Raw genomic sequence first — 10,623 nt, forward strand, 5'->3', positions numbered from 1 at the left:
TGTAGTTTTCTTTCTTATTTGTGTCTTTGTTAGGCTTGGGTTGCTAGGTTATTGTGGTCTTGTAGAAAGACTGTTTCTATTGTGTGGAACAATTTAAGGAGTATTGGTATTAGTTATTCCTTGAATTTATGGTAGAATTGTGCACTGAATCCATCTGGCCCTGGGCTTTTTTTGGTGGAAGGCTTTAGATGACTGCTTCTATTTCATTTAATGTCTATTTAAGTTCTTTGTTTGTTCTTTTTTAATTTTTATAAGAGATAATTATCTAGAAATATGTCCATTTCCTTTGAATTTTCAATTTTTGTGGAATACAGGTTTTGAAAGTACAACTTGAAAATTGTCTGGATTTTCTTTGTGTCCATTGTTCTGTTCCACTTTTGTTTCTGACTTTGTTAATTTGCATGTTCTCTCTGTGCTTTTTCGTTAGTTTGTGTAAAGGTTGTCTCTCTTGTTGATTTTCTCAAAAGCCAACTCTTTGTTGCATTGATTTTTTTTTGTATTGTTTTCTGGTTTCTATTTTGTTCATTTCAGCTTTCAAATCGATTATTTCCTGGTGTCTACTCCTTCAGGGTGAGTTTGCTTCTTTTTGTTATAAGGCTTTCAGTTGTGCTGTTTATTCTCTAATGTGACTATCCTCTGTTTTGTTTATATGGGCACTTAGTGCAATGAACTTCCCTAGTAACACTACTTTTAAGGTGTCCCATAAGTTCAGGTCCTCATTCTCTTTTAATTTTAGAAAGTCCTTAATTTCTTTCTTTATTTATTTCTTCTTTGAATCAGGTGTGGTACAATTGCACATAGTTCAGTTTCCATGAGTTTGCAGGCTTTCTGCAATTTGTGTTGTTGTTGAATTCCAATTTTAAAGCATAATGGTCTGATAAGATACAGGGGACTATTCCAATTCTCTTGTATCTGTTGATGTTTGTTATGCTACCTAGTATGTGTTCCATTTTAGAGAAGGTTCCATGTGGAGCAGAGAAGAAGGTATATTCATTTGTGTTTGGATGGAATGTTCTATAGATGTCTGTCAACCCAATTGTGACATAACTTCTGTTATTTCTTTTATTTCTTTGCTGAGTTTCTGATTGATGGTCTTGTCTAGTGGCGAGAGTGGTTTGTTGAAGTCTCCCACTATAAGTATGTGAGGTTTTATGTGAGGTTTGAGTTTTAGTAGCATTTCTTTTACAAATGTGGGTGCCTTTGTATTTAGGACATAAATGTGCAGAATTAAGACTTTGTGATGAATGATTTCACCTGCGATGAAAACTAAATGACTGTCTTCATCTGTTTTGATTAATTTTGGTTTGAACTCTAATTTGTTACATATTAGGATAGCCTTACCTGCTTGCTTCTTGGATCCATTTGATTGTAGGATCTTTTCCCAACCCTTTACCCTGAGTTAATATCTATCTTTGAAGCTTAGATGTATTTCTTGTATGCAGCAGAAGGATGGGTTCTGTCATTGTATCCATTCTGTTTGCCTCTGTCTTTTTATAGGCAATTTAAGACCATTAATGTTGAGTGTAGGTAAGGCCATTAATTGTTGATGCTTGTTTGTTTTAGATTTGTTGTTGGCATTGGTATTGTGAATATATTTGTCCTGCTTTACCCTTGGTTTCTGGTGTAGTTGGATTATCTGTTGCCTACATTTTGTGGGCGTAGTTACCTTCCATGGTTGGAGTTTTCCTTCCAAAATTTTCTGTACTGCTGGATTTGTAGATACATATCTGGAAAATCTGGTTTTGTAAATAAATATCTTGTTTTCTCCATGTATAGTGATTGAGAGTTTTGCTGGGTTGGTTCCTGTTGGATCTTAGTACTTGCAGAACATCTATCCAGGACCTTGAGGGTTGTCATGGAGAAGTCAGGTGTAATTTTGATAGATTTGCCTTCATATGTTACCTATCCTTTTTCCTTTGCTGCTCTTAATATTCTTTCTGTATTCTGTATGTTAGGTGTTTTAATTATTATATGTTGAGGGGTCCTTTTTCTTTGGTTCAACCTATTTGGTGTTCGGTATGCTTCTTGTACTTTCATGGGCATGTCCTTCTTCAGATTTGGAAAGTTTTCCTCGATGATTTTGTTGAATATGTTTTTGGCACCTTTGAGCTGGGCTTCCTCACCTTCCTCTATGCCTATTATTCTTAGGTTTGGCCTTTTCATGGTGTTGCACATTTCCTGGATGTTTTGTGTTAAGGATTTTGTGGATTTATGATTTTCTTGGTCGATGTCTAGTTCCTCTGGTTTATCTTCTGTGCCTGAGATTCTCTCTTCCATCTCTTGAATTCTGTTGGTTATGCTTGCATCTGCAGTTCTCAACCGTTTGCCCCGTTTTTCTGTTTCTAGAATTCCTTTAGTTTCTGTTGTCTTTATTTTCTCTATTTCAATTTTCAAGTCTTGAACCATTTCCTTCACCTGTGTAATTGTTTTTTCTTGGCTTTCTGTACTGTCTTTACTTTCCTTAAGAACTTTTTTCATTTCTTCTACTTTTTTTAATTGGTTTTTTTTCTTTCATTTCTTTAAGGGATTTTCTCACATCTTCCTTGAGGGCCTCTATCTTTTTTATGATGAAAAATTTTAATTCGTTTCCTTCTGCTTCATTTGCTTTGTTGTGTTCCGGTCTAGTTGGTGTAGATTTCCTAGATTCTGGTGGGGTCATTCTTGTCTTTCTGTTATTAGGTGTTTTCTTGTATTGCCGTCTTCCCATAGCTTCTTTCAGTAGGTGTTGGTGGAATCTCTCCCTCTCTCTGTGGTACTTCTCAGGTTGGTTTAGTTTGTCAAAATTTTGGTGTCTGTAGCTCTGGGTGGTCCAAGCTCTCTAGGAGGTCTCTCCACAGACAGGGGCCTGGCGATGTGTGTCGGCAATTAGGCTCAGCAGAAGACTGGCAGTGAGAGTAAAAGTTCCTGAAGGATGAGACTCAGGATGTTTCTTGTGCCTATAGGCTGTTCAAGCCTGTGCCTGGGACTCTCCAGCTGAGGCCTCTTTAGCAGAGTCCTTGCAATGTGGGTCAAGGATTCTGCTGGCAGGAACTTAGAGTTGTTCAGCAGAGATAGGCAGATCTGTGAGGGGCCTGGAATTTCAGTAGAGGATGGGCAGTAGGGGTCAGAGACCAGGCAGTTGGAAATTACAGGTGGTCCAGTGTGGATATGCAGTTCTTGTGTGTTCAGAGCCTTTCCAGGATCTTCCCCAAAGGTGTCTGCATTGTTGGCTTCACCCTCTGTCCCAGTGCTCAATCAGAGAGATGGGATAGTGGGCAGGGTAGGGCACAGGGTAGGGGGAGGGCAGGTTCTCAGTGGGGATATGTGGGGGTGTATTAGAGCTCTGAGAGCACTCTCGATCGGGACAGGACATAGTGGCAGGGGGATCTGGGGCTCGTCCTGGGAATTGCCGGGGAAGGGTGTAAGGGAGAGTCCACTGGAATTGGTCCCAGACTCACATCTAGCCATGGCCTGGAGATAGGGGAAAAAGGCTGGGCTGATACTCATCATGTTTCTGCACCGATAAGTGGATCTAGTTGGGACTTGGCACTCTACAGCTGAGGCCTATTTAGCTGAGGCGCTGCAATGGGTCTTGGGTAGTTTTTTATCATGTTGCACTTTATAGTTCTACCTCTGGTCTAGACATTTCTACTCTACCTCTGTTTTAGGGATTTACATGTATATATACATACATAGTTATATTGCTTTGGTGTTTGTCCCACTTTACTCAGAGGAATTTCAATCAGTTTCACAGCTAGGTTCCTGAATATTACAGATTATCTTTACCCATGTTTCCTACACCTATGACATTAGTCAGACATAGATGCTTAATCTTCAAGCAATTTATAGACCTGCAGAACATGGCATTTAAATGTTTTAATAATTCTCCAGTGACATGAGACACTATTGCTCCTGACAGCACCATGCACTTTCACGACAATATGTTGAACACAGTTGTCACTCCTTCTGTAGTCCATCCTTGCTTCAGCTAATGGCATCTTTGACAAAGAACTGTCCCTACCTCCAACACTGTTTTGAACATGAGTTTTATGTGCTTGCAGGACACAAACATAGAAGACTGCTAAACCCTTCCAAATCAGACTGCCTTTCTACCTCCCTGCTTTTGTTGTGATCAGGCAGTTACCTCAGGCTTTACCCAAAACTTGTTGTACCAATTGTTACAGTGAGACCTTGCGTGACTGTCCAGGTAACCTGCTGTTTCTGTCCTCATTGCACCACCACACTTCTTGCATACCCTTATATTGTTAATTTCCTTCTCAGGTCTTTGATGAGGTTGAGATTAAACTATCACAAATATTATTCTCTCTTCCTAGTTAGATATATTAGGTACTAGACTTAAGTTTTCCAGGTTAGAATAATTCCATTGTAAACCCCATTACGCCTTCACCCTAGGACTAGATTTGTCTGTCTTAAGTTTGTATGTTCTCAATTTTCCTTTTCTTAGAGCACACTTGTTATTCACTGTTTCGTATATAGTTTTGTATCACACTTAAATATTTTCTGTAGACTAAAAAGGGAATTGTAGTTAGGTATTAACTTTGTCTGCACCTGTGGCAAGACCACGCCCATTGGGGGTGAGGACAGGGCCAAATGTTACCTGGGGGAACTAAGTCTGAGCAAGGGGCTCCAGGAGCTCTCTTGTTGGCAGCACAGGGAGAAGAGAACATCTGTAGGCATCTTTGGGACCAGGAACCTGCTGGTGTTCATCTGTCTATATTGTAAGTTATTTCTCCCTGAACAAACAACTATTAGGCCTATTTGTTTCTCTTGATCCCTATTAAGCCTCATTAACTTCCTTAAGAGGTAATTGTTTGTCATGGGTAAGCAGACACACTCCACAGAAAACTGTTGCCAACCTAGACATAGATGACAGACTCTATATTTCAGAAGACACCATATTTCTTTGTTGCAAGCAACAGAGAAAACCGGTTGAAATTTATTGGAATTGTCCTCCCTGTTGGCAAACATTCATTGTATTGTAATGTATGATGCAGAATGCATAAGGCATCACTGGTTTTAACCAATTCTCTTATGAACTATAGTCTAAACCATCAAATGAGATTTGCTCATGGTACAATTATTGCATAATAGATTTCATGTTTTCTACAAAAGAAAGGAATACTGTTTTCCTAGTGAAAATAAAAACATAAATGGGGTTGCCATTGTCCATACAGAGCAACTAAGTACTTCTGTTTATGTAAAGTGATATGGAGGTAAGAAGCAGTTTAAATATTCATAGGAAAAGGCTAATCTCATCCTTAATCTGAGATGTTTCTATTTGTAATACATTAATTCCAATTCAGTGATTCATGGTTACTCCAGACACTTAAATGATAGTTGAGTACACAGTCCCAAACAGGATATTTATACTGTTCTCTCTAAACTGTAGGGGACATTGTGAAGAAAAAATTTAAAGAATATAAGAGCTAGAACATAGTGACAGTCATGAAAGGTTATCTTGGAGTATTATATAGCCATAGCCACATGGTCTCATAGCAGTTATAAATGGGCTTGTAGAAGACTAAGCATATGAGCAACCTTGATGGATCAAGGAGAAGTTCATGGAGGCCTGATGGGGGGATATCCTTCTGTATATAAGTTTTTATTATTGTTTGATGAATAAAACACTGACTGTTCAGTAGCCAGGCAGGGCGCATAGGCAGGGCTACAAGACAAAAAGGATTCTGTGGAGAGGGCTCACAGAATCCACCAGGGAGATGCCATGTAGCTACCAGGATGATAAGATAATGAGAGTTCTCCAGTAAGCCAAGATCACATGGAAATACATAGAGTAATAGTTATGGGTTAATAGTTAAGAAAGCTAGCCAATAAGAAGCTTGAGTCATTGTTTATGATTAATATAAGCCTCTGTGTTTATTTGGGCCTAAAATGCTGGGAGACCAGGTGAAACATAAACTCCATCTACAGTGCTTAGCATTCACTGATCTATTGGTACTGATAACATTGGCTTCAACTCTGCATAAAAAAGTAAACTCATTGGCCTCTGATAATTTTTAACTAAAATATTCTCTATTGCAGCCTAGGTTACCATCAAGGCATTACAAAACAAGACTATAATGCATGCATGTAGGAATTTGACCTGTGTAGGGAGTATGTATGGATAGGGGATGACATGGAAGAATGTGAACAGATTGTTTGTGGTAACAGTGACAGAATGCATTATAGACATGAAAAAAATTGTCAAAGATAACAAAATTTAAATATTTTTTTCCTTTTACAAAACTGATATTGGTCAAGGTGTGTCATGAAAACAAGCTCTTGGAGCAAAGCCTTTTTAATGAATATATTTTACAAATACATTGGAGAATCATGCAATGCTGCCTGCATTGGATACAACCCTGGGCCACAAGTCCACACTTTTCAACTGGACCTGTGATAGCAGAAACTTTCATCTCGTCTTTATAGTTTAGTATGACTCCTGAATTAACTTCAAAATTAAGAAACACCTCATCTTTTCTTCAATATGACTTTTGTTGTCGAATTACCACTGCTGGATGGATCTTTTTCCTTAGTTCTGGTTTACCATTTTAACTGTGCCCATCACCATGTTGCCCACGCCAGCAGCAGGAAGTCTGTTCAATCTTCCTTTGATGCCCTTAACAGAAATGATATACAAATTTTTGGCACCTGTATTGTCAGCACAGTTGATCGCAGCTCCTAACGGAACACCCAGGGAAATCAGGAAATTCGCTCCAGAAGACCCACAACGTTCTTGCTTCGACATCTTGGATGCCTGGAAAGAGTACAACAAATTTAAATATTTAAACTTTTTAAACTTTATGTGAGTTATCAGCCAGGAGAAAAAAAGATAAAACCAATATTGAGACTCTTCGTTAATCAGTTAGTATATATGGAAAATTAAGAGTTAATATCAAATTGTGAACCTATATACCTATACGAAGACCAAAGATATGACAAAATCTAGTGTGTATAATTGGACAAGAGATATGAAAGTAATGATATAACTGATTTTGTGAAGTTGCAGTAAAGTTGAAAAGGAAAGCTTATACAAGATGCTAATAGTAACCTTTCAAATTAATTTTTAAGATTATATTATAATGACATCATTTCTCTACTTCCTATGTTCCCCCCAAGATATTCCATATATCCCTCCTTGTTCTACTTAAATTCATGGACAGTTCTTATTTTTATTTGTTGCACATAGATACACACAGGCACGCACACGAACACACACACACACACACACACACACACACACACTGCACATATATTACTAATAACCATACTCCTTCTATAAAATGTTACTCGTATGTAGGATTTTGGGTTTTCCAGTTGGTATTGAATAACCAATTGGTGTGCCTTTCCCTGGAGAAGCCTATTTCTCAACTCAGCATTCTTTGGTTGCCTGTAGTTTTTGGTAGAGTCAAGAACTCCTTGCTTTCCCCATCCAATTTGACATGTCTATTATTCTAATTTTTGATTCTTTGAGCCAATCTGTTTTGTTCATTGATAATAAAGGCAATTGATAGCTAAAATTATTATTGAAGTGTATGTTTGTTAAATGTACTCCCTGCCGTTTTTTTGTTATTTTTGTTGTTTTTGTTCTCATTGATAATTCTTGTTTTAGTAATCAAGGCTCTCTCTTTTTTCCCCACAATTAATTGATTATGCTCATTTTTTTCTCCTCATTCAGGAACTGCTTCTGTGGGTTTCTCCAGCCTGGTCTTGACCCCTTTGGGAAAAAACTGACCTGAACAAGAGGGAGCTCATAGACCACAGTTGGATATCTGGGAAACCAGTATAGGACCAACCCAGACCTCCTGAATGTGGGTGTTAATTAAGAAGACTGAATGAGGGTACTGGGGTTGACATGTAAAACAAGCTTTTTTTCAAATTTAAATAAAAATGTTATCATTAAAAAAAGAAAAAAAAACACTGGTTCATGAAGTATTTGGTTTGGTTAATACTCATAACATGGAGAACATTTCTATTCAACTATGATGTTGAGTATCTGTGGCCATATTGGGCTTAGTTGGCTGTCATATTTCAAGGATTTGAATGAATTGATGAATTGTTCTAATCTCTTCAGGCATACAAAATTTCTAGAGCTTTCTTTATACTTGCTGTTTTTTTTTTTTTTTTTTTTTTAATCTGCATAGGTATGTGTTTCTCTAATTTGGAGAAATTTCCTTTAATGATTTTGTTGAAACTCTGGTATGCTGTTGACATAGGATTCTTCTCCTTCATCTCCATTTATAATTCAAAAGTTTTACTTTCAGGGTGTGCCATATTTTCTGGATGTTCCTTCATCCTCTCTGCCCCTTAATATTCCATGCTTGGCTGGTCTAGATCCTTTAAATTTGAGTTCTGACATTCATTTTTTTTTGTGGTTGACCCATTCTATTTCTAAGAATTTCCTTGGAGTTTTCTATTTGGGCTATTGTTTCTTTTTTATTTCATTTTTATATCAGCTTCAATCACCCTTAAAGTTTTATCTCTTAATTGAATTACCTTTAGGTCCTGGATTGTCTTTATCATTTCCACTAGCCTCATATTTGTGTTGTTTGGGCAACACACATTTGTTCATCCTCCTGATGTATTTACTTTTCAATTTCATTGAGCTGTTTCTTCATGTCTTCTTTAACATTCTGGAATTCTTCCATGAAATTCATGATTGTCCTTTTCCTATGGTTCATTTGAATAATTTTCACTGATATACATTTCTTCCAGACTAGTAAGTTCTGGAGAGGAGTTACTGGCTTGATATTTAATGTTTATATCATTATGATGAGATCTCTGCATACAAATGTTTTGTTATTGCTACTACTATTATTACTACTTGTGAGTCTGTTATGGATAGAGTAGGTTGTTATAGAAAAGGGGATGTGCGGGCAGGTTTGGTCTAAAGTCAGGAAATGGCATAGGTATAATTAAGTCAGGTTGATAGATTGGAGTGACTACCAAGTTATGCTGAATAAATGTCCTGGCTAAGCTTTGAGTGGTGGTATATTTGGCTTGGTAGAAAAGTTGAATATGGTGGGAAGAAGCATGCAGGGTCAGTCCGTGCTTAAGTCTGAGAGTTGGTTGTTGAGTGCAGGTAAGGTTGAAAAGATTAGAATTGAGAACAAGGCCAGGGCTAGATCTAGATTGTTGGGAGGGCCACAGAGAGTGGAGATTCAAGCAGACTATTGGGTCAGACCATGGAGAAGGACTCTGCCTTTGAAACATTTATAGCACATATACATATAAGAAATGAAGATTTATAGTTAATTACTTAGGTAAAGAAAACAATATTACAGTTAAGTTAAAAAGTAACTATTAAATAATTTTATCTTATTTTTTATAGTTATATGGAAAGGGAAGAATTACAACTGGATACATGCTAAATGGGATAATTGCTTTGAAAATATGCATTGAAGGATTGATTATTGCAGCAGTAGATATCACAAATACTGTTCTATTTCTTTAACAGTCTGAGGAATAAATAGCAGCAGTATAACCTATTTTTTAAAATTACTGTTTCCATACTAAAAACAAATTAACTTCCTCTAGCAAATCTATTGAAATTACTGTTTTGTGGATTTGAATTGTTGCAAAAATAACCAAACTACATATTCTTTAACTCATCAGAACTGTGATAGAATGCACCAAGGTTTCTCACCATCGTTTTTTCCCTATTATTCCAATATTCTTTTAAAATTTTAGATGATATTTCTTAGCATAATTGTCCCATTAAATTTAATTTTACATAAATTGAGTTACTTTGTTTTCACACACATGCACACACACAGACACACAAACACACACACACATGTATGGATTCACACTGCTACTACTACTCAGCAATGCTATACTGAACACAGGAATTGCAGTTATTAAAGAGTCTGTTTCATAAATGTGGTTGAGTGAAGCTTTCTATACCATGAAATTTCAAACAAAACAACAAAATATCCTGTATTTTAATTAAGGTAGAAATAAGTTTTTCCTTTTGAGTGTAAAAATAGCTGATACAGTTTTTGGAATAAGGTTAGAGAAGCAATTTTTCTCATTGTATCATTACTTTTCAATACTTTCAGGACTACTTAACACAGTTTTGAAAGGTGTACCACTTGTATGCTATGCACTGGAACAAGAATACTGAGTACACATCTCCAATGTGCCCAGAGCTATAGCTCCTGTAGAAAGTGGCCAATAGCTCCTGTGATCTCCCTGAGGTATTTATTAACATGCTGTAGATCTCTGTGACTGCACAGAGGGATGTTGCTGGTGGTCCAGCTGGCCAATTTATTGAAACCAGGACAAAAACCCTAGTTTCTATTTAATTATCTGTGACATTGCTATAACCCTAAGAAATTGGGTTGCCTGGTAATTTTGCAGCATTGCTGAATTTGTTACAAGGTGAAAATGGTGAATTCAAGAATTTCATTGAGTTACAGTCCTGGAATGAAACTTTAATGCCTACTTCATTCATCTCCTGGCTTTAATCCCAGGCCTGAAAGAAAGTAATCCCAAAAAGTTAGACATTTTACTTCTATCTTTTAGGAATGAGAATCTATGATGCTATATGGAGCTTATTTCATGCCTCTTTGTAGTATTTGTCGGAATGCCTTTCCCAAAAATTGTACAGGGTTTGAATAAATT

General features: G+C 36.9%; 1 pseudogene; it reads right to left on the reverse strand.

Moving 5' to 3' along the window:
* Positions 1-6,279: 6,279 nt before the first annotated feature.
* LOC127232285 (60S ribosomal protein L23-like) lies at positions 6,280-6,745 on the reverse strand (annotated as a pseudogene).
* Between the last annotated feature and the right edge of the window lie 3,878 nt (positions 6,746-10,623).

This window comes from Phodopus roborovskii, unplaced genomic scaffold, assembly GCF_943737965.1.
Source record: "Phodopus roborovskii unplaced genomic scaffold, PHOROB, whole genome shotgun sequence".
NCBI classification, from domain to species: Eukaryota; Metazoa; Chordata; class Mammalia; order Rodentia; family Cricetidae; genus Phodopus; species Phodopus roborovskii.